General features: G+C 38.0%; 1 long non-coding RNA gene across 1 annotated transcript; it reads right to left on the bottom strand.

Annotated features, from left to right (window-relative positions):
• Nucleotides 1-9,510: 9,510 nt before the first annotated feature.
• On the bottom strand, nt 9,511-10,529 carry LOC115923750. The gene is made up of 2 exons (XR_004064067.1): nt 10,479-10,529; nt 9,511-9,753 (listed from the first exon to the last, which is right to left on the bottom strand). It is a non-coding gene; the product is annotated as an uncharacterized LOC115923750 (long non-coding RNA).
• Between the last annotated feature and the right edge of the window lie 6,676 nt (nt 10,530-17,205).

Below are 17,205 nucleotides of genomic sequence, written 5' to 3'. Positions count from 1 at the left end.
TACATATAAATAGAAAAGAATATCTATTCACAAAATATCCACATAATCGTACAAAGAACCCACTGACGTAGGAGTGCGTCAATGACTGCTGCAGTCCTATGTCAGCAAAATGAAGCATCATGTAGAACGAGCGTCAATGAATGGACATACACAAATTGGAAACCTCTGCGTTTGAGGATGCATTTTGCTGCTCGCGTTCACGAATTTATCACAGTCTCACAAGGATGTATCCACTTTATTAAAGGCAGAAAACTGACGGACAATAATACAACTCATACACAATTTTTTTTCTTCGAGTCTTTGTTTCTCCAAATAAAATGACTTTGTCATAAGTAAAACATGGCATTATGGTCCTTGTTGGTCTTCGGAACATGGGGGGGGGGGGGGGGGGAGGGGGTAGGGTGGATGTGGGTCGTGATTTTCAAAGCGAAAATGCAAGCTAAGACAGTACTTGCAGACTTTCCAGTCACGTGTGAATCTCGGCAAGTACCTTGTTGAATCTACGAGGGCCGTTCAATAAGCTCAGAGCCTGCGCGGGTCGTTATCAACGCTCTGCCGACCAGAATTTAAAGGTACTATGTCCCTTTTGCAGGCCAAAAACTGATAAGGTTAAATTCCAACGGCATTTGAAAGATAATACTTTTTAGGGAAGTTCTAAATTAAATTTAGAACTTCCCTAAAAAAAGGGGGGCTTGAAAATGTCTTTAAGTGGGAAAATAACGACTACTAGTTGTCAAATCGACTTAAATGCTACCAAGTCAGAAAGTAATAGTCTGATTTTGCAGACCATTGTACTGAATTGTCGTACGTTTTGTACAGCACAAAGATTCAATCAGTTTAATTTTGGCCATTACAAGAAGTGGGTTATTGATGTAGACAAATGCTCATGTATCCCTTTCAGCTCATTTTATGTATGTTATTACCAAAGAACAACAAAAAAAGCCAGTCAGTCACTCAATAGTGTCTGACAGTGAAGTCTAGCAAGTAAACAGGTTTCCTTGCATAATTTGAATATTAGGACACTGCTAACGTTTAAATTTCACAGATAAGACATACATTACTTATTCATAGTTCTTGCAAAGTTCTACAGAATTTGATGTTGGCTGCAAAAGAGAAATAGTATCTTTAAGAGAGCTGCCCATATCTTTATTGTGGAGAAGGCAAGAGCATTGTCCCCTAATGTTGCCACCAGTCATAAGGCCTTTAAAAAAAGATGTTGTATTTGCTCTTTAGGTGCCAACACATGGGTCGGTCGGATTTTTTTTTTTTAAACTTTAAAAAAAAAAACACCTTCTTTTGGCTGATATTTTTCAGTTTTGATGCTCTAATACATTTTCGTTCTACAAAACGGTAGAAAAAAAGAAAAAAAAATTAAAAAGCCGACCGTAGATTTCAAGATTTTTGGTTCCGTCGCAAAGGGCAATACCACATCTTTAAAAAAAAGGCCTAATAGGTACCCTTCGGCTCCCTCTTCTGGAGCACCATGTGATGCATGACTGTCCGTTGCTGAAACAACATCCATTGACGTAGTCATTTTTTTTTTTTTTGCAGTCCAGGTACTGCAATTCGAATGGCTGCTCGCTCCAATACCTAAGTGGCGTTGTTTCTGAACTTAAATCTTGTCACCTGTAATTGGAAAGATGAAATATCCATACGACATAATTAAGTCACAGAATACCTGCTCCTTCATAGTCGGACTTTGACCTTCTTGAATGCTTCTCCTACAAATTGCACCATACTGCAAACATTTTGAGAGACTATTCGAAAGAACTTCAGCCGTCATTTTTCCTTCGGCATCACATAAATTCCCTACAAAAAGTATCATATCATACTGAAAATGTTCACCATACAGATCGAACGTTGTCCTGCATTTTCATTTTTCTTCATCGAGATTATATGTGCACTGAGTGTGTAAACTAAAAAATGAATCAACAGACTACAGGATATAATAAAGCATTTTTATGGCTTTAAGTTCACGGGCAGAACTGCCTTGAAAATCGCCCTGATTTTCGAAGGGAAACAATAATTGGCATGTGATGGTGCATGTGCAGATTCCGGATGAGCTGAAGCGGATTAAGGTTGAATACAAGAAAATTGGAGCATTTTGAATCAAAAATACTACGCTATCCAGAATAATATCGATTTAAATACGATAGATAGATAGATATTTGGTTTTATTCAAGTACTGATAAAAAAGTCCGAAGACTAAACAAGTCAGTTAACAATATAAAATGCATAACAAAAAATATAACAAGGTAAAAAAACACATGGATGAATTAAATCATTAATAAGTTAAAAAAATATAATAAGTATATAAGTACATAATAATAAGTAAATAAATAAGTATATACAATTACCATAAATAATTATATATAATACGATCATTGCTATAGTGAAAGGACTTGGAAAATTAAAAACAAATTAAAACAGCTTTGGGAGATCATACAATTACCATGAATAATTATATATAATATGATCATTGCTATAGTGAAAGGGCTTGGAATTCAAATTAAAAACAAATTAAAACAGCTTTGGGAGATCACATTAATACTAATGCTTGAGATAATCATTATGCAATAATTAATTAACATTTAAAAATTCACAATGGCGAACATAATTTATGAGGGCATAACTAAGAAGTTGAATTCAGAAGTTGTATAAAGTAAGGAATGGGAGAAAGCATACACCACTAGTAAGTGCCTTTGGAAGATAGATACACTTTTGCCGGGCTTGCGACCTCTGACTTCTAAAAAGTATTTCCAGTTTCTTATAGTATTTCGTGAGCGCGCAAAATTGCCGACAATTTATTATAATTGTAGTCAAATTCAATTTCATCACCAAAATATGCTATAATCATCAAAAATGCTTGAGTCGGGGTAATCATATTCTGGAGTGCCAGAAGTGTCAAGTTTGACACACATCAGTGCTGTACAAGAACCCATTATTGGTGTTTTACTGCATAAGTATGACAAGTAGAATTAAACCAGATCCCTCGTTTCCCTGATATGACGTTACGGCTGCCTAAATATAGGTAATTAAAAAGGTCTCAGTGGCAGCATCCCCAGCAACCCCCCTTATTTAAATACATTTTTCTTACAAAAATGAAGAAAACTATACATTGAAGCAGCTATTAGATCTGTGCGTATCAAAAATACACACTATGTTTCAAAATTAAAATTAACAACATCTACATGATTTTTTATCCCAAAAAATAAATAAATCGTGGACGGCGGTCTTTTCAATTGGATGACACTTAAAGTATAGCCAATATTTTAAACTTAAGTGAGCACTGGCTGCTTTTGAAAAAAACTCGCCAAAATAGGTTCGCGCAAACACATGTTTCAGTCTTGAACTGGTGCAAGTTGCATACCATGCATCGATTGCAACTGACTGTGAACTATCAATACCTAATTTGAAACAGCAGTTGATTTTTGACCTAGCATCCGCACCCGTGTCGTGCATAAAGGCGCCCTCATGCACACACACACTCACCCACAAACACGCGCGCACATAACATTGCAGATTATTGTCTTTTCTGCACTGAATTTCCGTGTCTGTCGTTCGTATTTTGAAAAAAATATAATGCAGGACAGAAGATGTACATACAATGTTAAGTTTTTATCAAATAAGAGACAAAATATTATTTATTATTGGTCTCTCTGTCACATCTTCTTCACGTAATTTCCATGATGCGTTGCTGTGTGGAGCATGTGGAAAATATGCAGTGTAGCGCATATTGATATTTTTCACTTCCATGTTAAATTGAAGAAAAATTTAAGCATAATTCCTTTGTCAATCGATATGTTTTCTTTCCTAAATTTCTAATTCACCACGCAACACCTTGTTTCTTGAGTCTTGTGACTTTTAAGATCAATCATAAATTCAATAGATCCAACACTATCCACAACGAACTGGGTACTGATGCAGATGATCTATTACCCCATTCACAGTGGCCTCAAACACCGCGACAGCAGCGGGACTGTCCCGCTGCTGTCGCGGTGTTGTCTTCAGTGTGAAGGCTCGGACCCGTTATAAACTATCGCGGGATAACACCGCCTAGCGATAACGCCGACACAAACTATCGCTAGGGACGCCTAGCTACAGCAGCGGGACAGTCCCGCTGCTGTCGCGGTGTTTACTCAGTGTGAAGGCTCTCCGCTATAACACCGCGACAAACACGTGTGATTTGTTTACTTACCTATCACTGACCTCTTTTCTACAGCAATGGGGAACATAAAGTGAAATAGAAATAAAGTAACCAGTGGATTCAAATTGATTTTATTATTATGTAGGTATTATAATTATCCAAATAAAAATATTTCACACTTCAAAAAATTAAAATATTCTGACTGGAAGCAATAAAAATGCTAGTTTTTTAAAAAGTAATATGATCGAGGATACAAAAAGCAACTTGACATGTTAACCGCGCAATTTCAAGCAAGTATTTCCGGTCATATCGGGGTCACTCGCGGGTCATGAGCCATGCATACACGTGTTTGTTACGGAGGTAATAAAAATCACCCGCTGCAGCGTGAATGGGTACATGATATTTATCCCGCTGCTGCAGCGGGATAACTTTTCTACTGTGAATGCATTTGTAGCGGTGTTATGGCGGTGTCGCCGCTCCGCTACAACGCCGCTACAAATTTCAAAACCACTGTGAATGGGGTATATGCTGTAAAGACATCACCTGCAATCATGGAGGTGGCGGTGGTGGTGATGGGGGTAGTGGCGTATCTAGCATTGGGTGAATCCAGTGCAGCTTTTCCTTGAAGGGCCAGACAGACTCAGTAAAGCTTGCTATGGGGATACAAGAAAGTAGCCGCATTTGCTGAACCCCTTTCTTGGGAAGATGCCACCCTTCTACTTTATCATTTTTTGAATACGCCACTGAGGGTATGCATAGCTAGGTATAGGGTTAAAGATCAATTACTGATTGATCAAATCAGTCATTGATAGTTATACAAACAACAAACGGTGAATAATTGCCTAATTTGCACTTTGAACCAATCCCAGAGTGGAACACTTTTGCTCAAAACAAATTTGAGCGAGTCTTTTATAGAAAGCAGCCAGTGTTCACTCAAGCGTAAATAGTGTCAACAGTTTTAGTGCCATCCAATCTACTATTTCCACCTATAATTTCAAATGGAAAATCATGCAGATATTGTTTTTAAACAAAATTTGTTGATATTTTCAAAGTGTTCACCTATTTTTTATTCGAACTGTACGGGTATATATAACCCTCAAGGTAGCGTTGAAATATATCGTAGGCCACACAAATGTGTTTAATTTAAAAACTGAATCCTCGGATAAATAAATGATGCGATGAGTGGGTCGATATTTAATACCTTATTATCTTATGCAAATTTTTGCCCGCTTTCTCTCACCTCATCGGATAAGAGATAATCTTCAATGGTGTGATACGCCTTGAGCAAGATTAAGAAAGTAAAAGCGTCTCCTCCATAGCACGACTTTATGCTCACAGTCATGGGTATGGCACGCCACAGCCGTCATAATTGGTCGAGTTTACAAAAAAGCAGTCGAGTTTACAAAAAAGCAATCGAGTTTACAAAAAAGCAGTCGAGTTTACAAAAAAGCAATCGAGTTTCCAAAAAAGCAGTCGAGAAAAAAAAAAAGCAGTCGAGAAAAAAAAAAAAAGCAGTCGAGAAAAAAAAAAAAAGCAGTCGAGAAAAAAAAAAAAAAGCAGTCGAGAAAAAAAAAAAAAGCAGTCGAGAAAAAAAAAAAAGCAGTCGAGAAAAAAAAAAAAAAAGCCGTCGAGAATACGTGTCTTCACGGTTGTTTCATCGCAAAGCATGCCGGGACATTTTCACCTTCGCCGTGATCAGCTGTCCCGTTGCAAACAACGGGATTCTTATCGAAGCAACATCTTAATCTTGTACATAATCCGCTATTCTGCAGTGATTTTCTTTCACTCCAGTATCATTTGTACGGTAAGAAACCAAAGTTTGTGTTTATTCATTTTTATGACGAATAAAGCTGATAATACGACGTAATGAGAGTGGACCGGGGTCCAACTTTAGTAAATGTAGGCCTAACATTAGATCTTGTCCCGTATGTTTAAATGTGTGTGTATTTTAAGTAGACTGACTGCCTTATAAGCTCCTAAACACTCGTGTTTTAGGTAGAAGTTAACCAAATTTACAGTAAAATGAGACTTATGTCTCAGGAAATATGAATAGGTCTAGATCCTATAAACTATACATAATTGATATTGGAATAGGATCTACTAGAATGGCCGACACGACAGTAAGATATGGTTTTTTGTTGTTGTTTTAGTTTTAAGGGCGTGTGTCATTCAATTATGAATATTTACGCTGTGGTGATGGCAAATGAATTAGTCTAGGCCCTAAATGTAAAAAAAGTAAAAAAAAAGAGGCCATGAAAACGATAGATTTGTCGATCTGGATCTGGATATAATATTCTGATATCGATGACGATTCTTTTGTTACAATTATTCTTGTGGTCACAAACTTAAATTTGATTGCCTTTCTCCTTTTAGTTGCAGCATCATCGAACACGATGAACAATGAATCAGAAGATGACGTAGATGTTACTAGAAAGCTCATTTCACAATGGACAACAGAAGTGCTACGTGACTTTCTACAAGGAGGAGACTCAAGCTTGTAAACCGAGGAGTCATTATTTTATGGGTGTTCTCTGCCGGCTGCCTTGACGCTGGGGTAGCTTTTGAGCCATCCGAGGTTAAGACTGAGAGGAACTGGACAATGGATGGATAGGGGAGGACGGGGGGGGGGGGGGTAGGAATGCAGAACTGGCCTACTATGTACACGTATGTTCCTACTGGATAAGGATCCTCCATCACTAGAGGGAAAAATAATGAGAGACTTCAAAGAGGGGAAGGCATTATTTTGCCTTGTGAAAAAAATTAGATTTAGCCCCTAAAAAAGCGTTCCTTCGGGTATCAAATGATGACAGGTGAAACCTCACAATTGTAGAATTATTTTCTGTAATGTGATTTCCGAACCATGTGACAGCCAATGGTGTATGTTGTAAAGGTATTGTAAAAGGCATTGTTTAACACCAGGCCCCCCCCCACTCCGAGAACAGACGGACCCCATGCGTGTTACCAAAATGTCCGGTAAAGGGGTACTTTTCGTGTGACAAAGTCCGGCCCGAGAATTGTACAAAAAGGGGTGTATTAACTTTTCACCCGGAGATTTCTTTAAAAAGGGGGTATTTTTTCTTTTTTTCTCTTATCTCTTTGGACTCCTGAGAAATTATTCTGAATTTAGGGGGGTACATTGAGCATTTTTCATGATTTAGGGGAGTCTCCAAGGCAGGAAAAGCCCGCGAAAGGGGGGTTCGGATATGTTGGCAGTCCTCAGATAGGGGGTGCTTTCAAAAAGAGGGAACAAGCATATGCGTACCCTAAATAACACTGAGTGGGGGGGGGGGGGGGGCGGGGTTTAACAATGTTTAATTCGAGATTGACGTATGGCCCTACGCGCTACCAGTGTCTGCGATATGGTGTATTAATACTGAAGCCCTAACAAAATCGCGCTTCAAAATGATCAAGAAGTGCCTCAAAAAAGTAAAAATCTTTGATTGACCCCTTTTACCATACTCGTTTTCCTCAATAGACTTGTAGTGTTATGAAAAGCGTTTGACAAACACAAAATTTGGTTTCGATTTCCAATCGTAAATATCTTGATAATCAGACAGGCGATCGGATTGTAAAAGTCATTGAGTTCTTGACTGACCTAAAATTATCATTGCAGCATGAGCTAAATCCAGGATTTTGTTTCAGAATCTGAGATAATGTTACCGGATCCCTTTAAATGCGTTTGCATTAAAGGTGGTACCCCCCCCCCAACTCAGCGTTATTTAGGGTACCCACATGCGTGTTCCCAGCACCCCCCTTTTTTTTAGCATAAGTCCCCTGTGTTAAGTCAATACGGGTAGATTTTGTTTCTTTGTTATACAAGCCTTTTCAGCACCCCCCCCCCTTCTCAGCAAAAGTCCAGTGTGTAAAGTCAATACGGGCAGATCTTTTTCATTGCAAAACTCTGCTGCCAGGCTCTGTTCTCTGTACATGTACGGTATATGTATTGTAATTTGTAGGTTTATTCACACTTTTTTGTTTTGTTTAATAAGTAATTGTTTATCAGTCTATTTTTGTTTGTTATAGCGCTTAGAGATTTTGGTGGTAAGCGCTTTAAAAGTAGCGTTTTTTTATTTTAATTTTTTTAATTTTGTTACGAGCCAGAGATTTTGGGAACACGCATGCGGTACCTCCGTTCCCTGTTGATATTGATCTCATGGTTATATTTATTTTATAAATAAAATCAAACAACACAGTGAGGGTTGTAGATGACTACTAAGCAATCATTACTGTATGTAGGACGCTGAGTTGAAGTTATTCATGATTTATTCAAGAGAGGAAGGTCAGACAGACCTGACGTTTAAAATATTTAACAAGAGAAAATTCATAGAAACAGAGAGAGGCATTGAGAGAGATGTCGACGCTTAATGAAAAAGAGTGATAATAAGGAGAGAGAGAGAGGGGGAGAGAAAGAGAGAGAGATGGAGAGGGGTGGGAGAGATAGACAGGGAAAGCAAGAATTAGGTGTGAAGAGGAAGATCAAGAGAATGAGAGATGAAATTTTACAAATGTACATGTTTCCATGTACCTTTTCTTAATTTGTATTATAATGTGAACGATATAGTGATGGTCTTTGCTTAATTTTAGTTTGCTTTCTTTCCTCTATCCTTGTATTCTAATTTATTATTTTAATTTAGTAAATGTTGTATAAATATAATTTTGATTTCTATCTCTTCCCCTATGTCATAGCCTTGTTCTTGCTCTCCCTTCCTTATGTTAGTCTATCTCTCTTTCTCTCTCTCTGTAATGATAACCCCTCTATCAATCTTTTCTTCATCAACTCTTGATATATTCCTCCTCTTCTCCTTCTCGTTCATCATCACGATCATCATCATCATCTCAAAACTGTATTAATCAATCTACATGTATAAGACTCCTGAGATTGATCAATACAGTTCTTATAATATAAGACCATTATGTACAAACAATAAACCATATGGTCACAATCATTTAATAAACAGTGGTAAGAACAATTATTCCAACTTGATGGGCAACAACGTAATCTCCATTTTCTCCTCCTCGTTCAAATATTGGCTTCTTTTTCATTCTTTACTCGTGTTACTTCTCTATCTCTCTGACTACAGTGTATACTCACAAGAAAGTAGAATCAACGGGCGGGTTTGACATGAACCAGTCTAGAAAATGAACTAAATATATTCAAGTATCAAATACATTTTGAATTTCAGACAGCTTTCTCCCAGGAGATGAAACAAATGTCTCCCTAACCAGAAACTGGCAAAATAACTAAATGCCTTCCCCTATTTGCAGTCTCTCATTATTCTTCCCTCTAGTGATGGAGGGTCCTTATCCAGTAGCACACAAATGACTTTATACATAGTAGACGGCCATCTCTGCATGCCTTTCTTCCCCCCCCCCCCATCCATCCATCGTCCAGTCCCTCTCTACCTCTCTACCTCGGATGGCTGAACAGTACCCCCAGCGTCAGGGCAGAGAACACCCATAAAATAATGACTCCTCAATTTCCAAGCTTGAGTCCCCTCCTTGTAGAAAGTCACGTATCACTTCTGTTGTCCATTGTGAAATGAGCTCTCTCGTAGCATCTACGTCATCTTCTGATTCATCGGCCATAGTGTTTGATGATGCTGCAACTGATAAATAAAAGGAAAAAGACAATCAAATTTAAGTTTGTAACCTCAAGAATAACGGTAACAAAAGAACCCTTATCGCACTAGATCATGGGGAAACATTTTTGTGCTAAAGGGTGACCCCAACAAGGTGACCTTGCCATCAGCTGAACGAAATATCGGTCTGCCAAATGTTCATATTTTCGGGAAAAAATAGGTGCTCTAACCGACCCCCCCCCCCTCTCATTCACCGGCTGGCTGAGTCGATGTGAAATTTTCGGCACGATTTTCAAATTTTAACCCCCCCCCCCTCGAAAAAATCTTTCATACGCCCCCGTCATGTAGATCCTCAAGTAGAGCTCATCAATACATAGACTTATATTCAGATCAAGATCGACAAATCTATCGTTTTCATGGCCTCTTTTACTTTTTTACATTTACTAATTGCCATTACTATCTAACTGTCAGCCATTCTAGTAGATCCTATTCCAATATCAATTATGTATAGTCTATAGGATCTAGACCTATTCATATTTCCTGAGACATAAGTCTCATTTTACTGTAAATTTGGTTAACTTCTACCTAAAACACAAGGCAATCAGTCTACTTAAAATGCACACACATTTAAACATACGGGACTAGATCTAGGCCTACATTTACTAAAGTTGGACCCCGGCCCACTCTCATTACGTCGTATTATCAGCTTTATTCGTCATAAAAATGAATAAACACAAACTTTGGTTTCTTACCGTACAAATGATACTGGAGTGAAAGAAAATCACTGCAGAATAGCGGATTATGTACAAGATTAAGATGTTGCTTCGATAAGAATCCCGTTGTTTGCAACGGGACAGCTGATCACGGCGAAGGTAAAAATGTCCCAGCATGCTTTGCGATGAAACAACCGTGAAGGCATGTATTCTCGACGGCTTTTTTTTTTTTTTATTCTCGACTGCTTTTTTTTTTTTCTCGACTGCTTTTTTTTTTTTCTCGACTGCTTTTTTTTTTTTCTCGACTGCTTTTTTTTTTTTTCTCGACTGCTTTTTTTTTTTCTCGACTGCTTTTTTTTTTTTTCTCGACTGCTTTTTTTTTTTTCTCGACTGCTTTTTTTTTTTTCTCGACTGCTTTTTTTTTTTTCTCGACTGCTTTTTTTTTTTTCTCGACTGCTTTTTTGGAAACTCGATTGCTTTTTTGTAAACTCGACTGCTTTTTTGTAAACTCGTTTGCTTTTTTGTAAACTCGATTGCTTTTTTTGTTAACTCGATTGCTTTTTTGTAAACTCGATTGCTTTTTTGTAAAGTCGACTGCTTTTTTGTAAACTCGACCAATTATGACGGCTGTGGCGTGCCATACATGGGTTCCTAACTGCGTCTTTTGTGGCTCTATTTGTTTAGAATTGGGTGGGGAGCTGGAATGGATGTACTGAAGTTGTTAAAGCGAAGATAGAATCCCCCACTACCCATCTTATTTGAACAATAGCGTATTATTGTGTTTCTTTCTTGCAAGTTGCAACACCTTGTTTTGGGGGTCTTGTGAATTAGAAATTCAGTCATTCTACCACTATCTAGGCAAAATGAGTACTGATGTTTCTGCAAGCCCATAATGGAGACGTTATATCGTTCTCATCATGCATTCATATCCACACAAATCTGCGTTGGAAATTTTTCACGTTATTTAGATTCTCAGAGAAATTCATTAAATTATTCTCATGTAGTCGCGTAGACACGTCTTTATAATCTGTTCGTGGGTGCTATGGTGATGAAAATAGACACCCATACAATAGATAATAATCATGCACTCGTATACCATTGTACTTCCCATATTATTACGTTATTGGAGTTTAATTATGGTACGTAGATCACGTGACCCATTCAATTTGAGAGAGCTGAGGCGCAATGCCTTAAGGTCATACGAATGACCTTGATGTGAAACTAATTTAGTTGGCATGCAGAAGCCATGTCTTGACTGCACTGAAGATGATTTTTTTTACAAATTCTCAATAAAAACGTATGTTTTGTATTGATGGCCTAATTACGGCGATGCCCTTTCTCCATTCAAATAAAAGACATTACACAGTTTCAATTGTTGAAGTCTAACTCCTAGAATGCAATCTTCCTTCGAGTGATGACCAATTAGGACGAATGCTATTGGCATTTGGGGTCATTTCCAAAATTGACTTTTCGAAGAGCAAGGGAAAATGAAAGTCCGACTTGTATTATGCGCAATATCTTTGCAGTCGATGGCAAACAGCAAAATAATATTTTCACCTAAATGGTTTCATTCGCACACAGAACAATATATACACTGTACAGTGCGTCCCGGAAAAAACGAAACCGAGAATTATCGATGCTTTTTCATAACTTAGTCACATTTATAATTAATAAATGACACATATTTGGAAAGCTTTGATCCTCCTCTTTTTTTAATTTGATGCAACTCACCTGATGCATATTTTACGCATGAGTGATTTAAATGAATTTGAAGAGAGGAAACCAAAAAGTCATTTGGCGGACGATATGTGAATTTCAAAGAGAAAATCACATTGCCATAATTTTATCAAACGAATTCGTTTTCACTGGCTGCCTGCCGTAGCAAAAAACAGAATTGTCAAAAGACTTAACTGCGTTTCGTTGACAATCAGCCATGCATGAAGTCTTTCGTCTACGGCCGATTGTCAACGAAACGGAGTCAAGTCTTTTCTTAATTCCGTGTGTTGCTAAGGCGGGCAGCCAGCGAAAATGAATTCGTTTGATAAAATTATGGATATGCAAGTACTACTTTAAACATACAGAACTTTGTTATTCCTAGCTCATTTTTCGTGATTGAGATGTCATATGAAAGGACAGAAACTCAACTTTCTGGAAATGTGATTTTCTCTTTGAAATTCAGATACCGTCCGCCAAATGAATTTTTGGTTTCCTCTCTTCAAATTCATCTTAATCACTCATGCGTGAAATATGCATTAAATAAGTGAAATCAGATGAAAGAGGAGGATCTCAGCTTTCCAAATATGTGTCATTTATTAATTATAATTGTGATTAAGTTATGATCAAACGTCGATAATTCTCGGTTTCGTTTTTTCTGGGACGCACTGTATATAAATAAATTGATAATACATAATATTGATATATGAATATATATTTATATATACAGTTCACAGCTAAATTATTGTCCCGATTTATGTTTTTTTTTTAATGTGACATATTATAGCTTATAATTATCTAAACGTATTCAACCACTCCACTCACGTAATCACGTCATTACGTTTTGATTACTTGCGTAGATTCAAGCTATCTAATCTACGAACCCTGATTGACTCTTGATTGACAAATTGTTAACCTTTATTACTTAATTCCTTTGTCGGGGGCAGTTGAGTTTTGAAAATGACAAGTCGCATACCACAGCTCAAATTTTGAACCCTAAAGGTGATATTCGGGTAATATAAGCGACGTCAGCCCCCTGGCGAGGTTATGCCCGTACGCCTGTACTGTGGGAGGGAGCGAAGTGAGCAATATAATTTGATACTTCATTACCTTGAAAATGTCATATTAATATCATCCAAGTATATCATAGATTTGAAAAAAATGATACAAAAGGACACTCCACTGCCCGAACTGAATATGAGTTAGCGAGTGCCGGAGTATGAGGTAATCCATAATCTAAAATAGCCCCCATTTTCCAACCCTCCCCCTCCGGCCACGTCATTTTTTTGTCGATGGGAAAGTGTCACACTGTTTTGATTTGCCTCCAATCCTCCCTGAAGCGATGATCATGTTGAGATTTGAAGTGGAAAATGTCAAGTCTTGATAAGTACATGCGTTCCCACAACCATGAGAGGTAGATTAGGGCACGTTGCGTACCAAACATGCGTAAGTTTGAAGTGAGGGGAGGGGGGGGGGGGGGGGGGGGTGGTAGGGTTAACTCCAAACACATCCATACAAAACATTGAGATCACCATTCAAAATAGCCCAGGACGCAATTTAATAAATTGGAAAGAGGAACGGATCCCGGTGTTGGTTTTGAAAAAAAGCGGGTTTCAATTCTTTAATCCTGAAATTACACGATTAATATAGTGGCTTGTTCAGATATGGTCCGATGGACAGCCACACGCGCAAAAAGACCGCCGCGTACGTTTTTAAACGTGTAAATGAATGGTAAATGCGTGCAACAAAATACTTACGTATTCACTGAGCTCTGAAGCGTATTATATTTATGTCATCATAAAAATACCGCCAAGATTTTTTCCGTGTCATAAGCTGCACTTACACTGCAACCATAAATCGTCTAATTTTCTCATAGTGATTCGCCGGTAGTTGCATAGCACAATGCTGATTTCGGGCTAGCCTAGTTGCATAGAAACTTGAAAATTGAAATCGAAACATTCACCTCGGGAGTTTGGGTTTTCGAAACGCCTGCCGAAGTGTCATCGAATTTTCCAGTGTAAATGTAAACGTCGGTAAGATATCGATTTTGCGCACGTGACTCTCCCCCACATTCGTGCAAATGCTTGCAGGGCACCGACAACTCGCGCATGCGCACCACTTATTAAAAACATTAGTACGGGCAAACTTTGACGGTTTTTTAAAAGGGGTTTTTCCAGTACACGGTAGTAAAAGGTGTAAGAAGAAATGGTCCAAAAATTGACGATCAAAACAAAAAATTATGTTTGGGATGTGTAAAAAGGCCTTATATTCCACAAGCCTTCAAGAGCAGAGTTTTAATTGTGTGCTTAGAGCTCTCATGGGGAATTTCACACCATTCGGGTGTTTGCCCAATAACAGGTGTTGTCAATCACCAGGATATAAGTCCTCTTACATTCCTTCATGTTTTTCATTTCTATCATTCTTTTTTCTTCTTCTTTTCAGTCTCTCTCTTTATAAATACTTAAACACCCCATCCCCCCTCTCTTCTCTCTCGTGTTCAATTATTCACATTTGAATGATAAGCGCATTTAACTCAAACCAAACTATCCCTCTCTCTCTCTCTTTCTCTCTCTCTCTTCACTCATTCTCTCCCAAGTTTTATTTTTGAAATATATTATTTTAAAGAGACGTGCTCACGAGACATGTTTTTTTTGTTCGGAGCATGGTAGGAAATATTTTTTCTTTTTGTACTCCATTATTTCCTCATCATTGTTCTCTGTTTCTTTATTTTATATAAATCTCACATTAAATACGCTCAATTTCCCTGATGATTACCCCCACTGCTACCACCTGGTTTGACAAACCAACCACAAAGTATTTATTCTGGGATTCTGCACTTTCATTTATAAGTTTATATCAACATCGCTATGGTAACGCATGCCTTTTTTTCCTTTCCTTTCCTTATCATACAATGCATTATTTCATTCGTTTTCACTTTCTTCTCACATCAAGTAAGCTTCGTTCCCTTAATAACATTCTCGCCTTAGGTTACCTTGTCTGTCAAACCTACCTCGAGTGCTTTACTTTAGGGAGTTGCACTTTCCTTTCAAAAGTTATAACAACACTATATGACGCATTTCTTTTTTGTTTTCTTTATGTCATCACCGTTCAATGCATTTTTCAACGAGAAAAATAAAAGTCATGAATTTACCAAATCTTGATTGATGAATCAAATTCGACAAGCATATCATTTTGTTTATTATAGCTTGCCATATTTTTTTTAATCAACTGGCAAATATACTTAATTTTCATTGGCAAGGAAAAAAAGAAAAAGAATATGTGGAAAATGTATTCATGGAAATTGAAATACCAGGAGACAAAAAATGTCTATCTGATGTTATATAAAGATATATAATAAGTATTATATTTTATTCAATATTTTTGTTCCAAAATGTATACAATAATTCTTAGACTCAATAGTATCTGTTTAATTTGCGCAAAGATTAATTTAAGGATAATTTGTTTTATTATTATTGTACAATACACGTCTTTATCTACAGTAGATAGTAAAGCACTATCAACTGAGTTATCAGCAGATATTCAAAATTGATATAATTTTGGTTTCAATCTTCTCCACTCATTTTCAAAACTAAAAAGTACGAACAAATATGTACAAAGTGTTTAGAACACGTACAGCGCAGCACGTTTCCAGGTCAAAAGCATGGCGATTCATGACACGAGAGGAGTCGGTTTGTAACGATCACTAACGTAATCACGTTTTGGGTAATTTTGTAGAACACGCTATCTAGGGCCTGTCTCACTAAACAGTACTTAGTGTAACGGGACTTATGGCCGCTTAAGACGCATCTTAGCGCTTAGTGAAACAGGTCCCAGGTCTACGAAGTGCTGGATTACGTGACCCAACACTTCGTTGAAATACTATTACAAAACACTAACAGGGATGTCACTTGACGCAGGTGTTAACAACATAAATGTGAATGGCCACTGAGAAGAGATTCTCCTGCACTGATTTCGGTGCCTGCGTAAAGGTCGACTCTATCTGAAAGCCAGTGTCCGGACCCCTTCCTCCCTCAATTTTTGTTTGAAGTCACCAGCAACAATATGACAGAAAGAAACAAATTAAAATAATCAAAATTTGTTCATGCATATTTTAGCGAGAATCCAGGAAATGTATTGCATTCATGAATATGGTAGCGAACTTGCGATAGACACGGTGATTTTTTTAAAGATCATCCTTTTTACTTTGATTGAATAATCCAATGTTTTCAAATAGCACAACAAATAGTAATGGAAGGTCATATTGAAGGAAAAAGAGAAGGCATGACAAAACGAGTGACTCTGACTGAATACAAAACGAGTTCGGTAACAGAGTTCGACACTAAGGAGTTCGAGGAGAAATGAAAATGTGATGAAATTCATAAAAGCAACACTCTTTGCTTAGCAGAAATTCCCATCCTAGTCACGCAACTCGCCTTGGGGAGAGCTGAAATGATATGTCTGAAGGACAAAGGAAACGTTGCAATAATTTCGTCCTTGAGCAATATGGCTGCAAGCTACGTGGCCTTGAAATAACTTGAATTGATCATTATACAAACAATATCTCGAACTGTCGTCTCAGTTTGCATGGCCTTACTTCACCGTTGCGATTCCCCACTCGCAAGTTACCTTGGGGGTTCTATTGCCTCTTTTGTAGAGGGAAGACATGAGACAAATAGAGAGGGAGAGAGAGAGAGAGAGAGAGAGAGAAAGACAGAGTGAGAGAGTGAGAGAGAGAGAGAGGGGGAGAGAGAGACAGACAGAGACAGACAGACAGACAAAGAGGGGAAGAGAGAGAGAGAGAGAGAGAGGGCGGGGCTCTAAAGCTATGGTCTTAACTCAGAGCGGCGACCGACCGATTTGTAGCCTGCTCGGTCGCCGCTGGAATTACGGTATCGCCCAACGATTTTTGAGAAGTCGAGCAGGCTGTAGAGCCCTAGCAATGCCTTGGCGGTGTCCTGTCGATTTCCCGTCGATCGCCGGTAAATTTTGGGTCAAAACTGGGTGAAATCGGGGAGCATTTCCGGGCAGCGTCCCGGCAGTGACCGACTGATGA

The sequence above is a fragment of the Strongylocentrotus purpuratus genome, unplaced genomic scaffold (genome assembly GCF_000002235.5).
Source record: "Strongylocentrotus purpuratus isolate Spur 01 unplaced genomic scaffold, Spur_5.0 spur5_scaffold_14, whole genome shotgun sequence".
In the NCBI taxonomy this organism is placed as follows: domain Eukaryota; kingdom Metazoa; phylum Echinodermata; class Echinoidea; order Camarodonta; family Strongylocentrotidae; genus Strongylocentrotus; species Strongylocentrotus purpuratus.
This window is presented reverse-complemented; position numbering and strand designations above follow the sequence as displayed.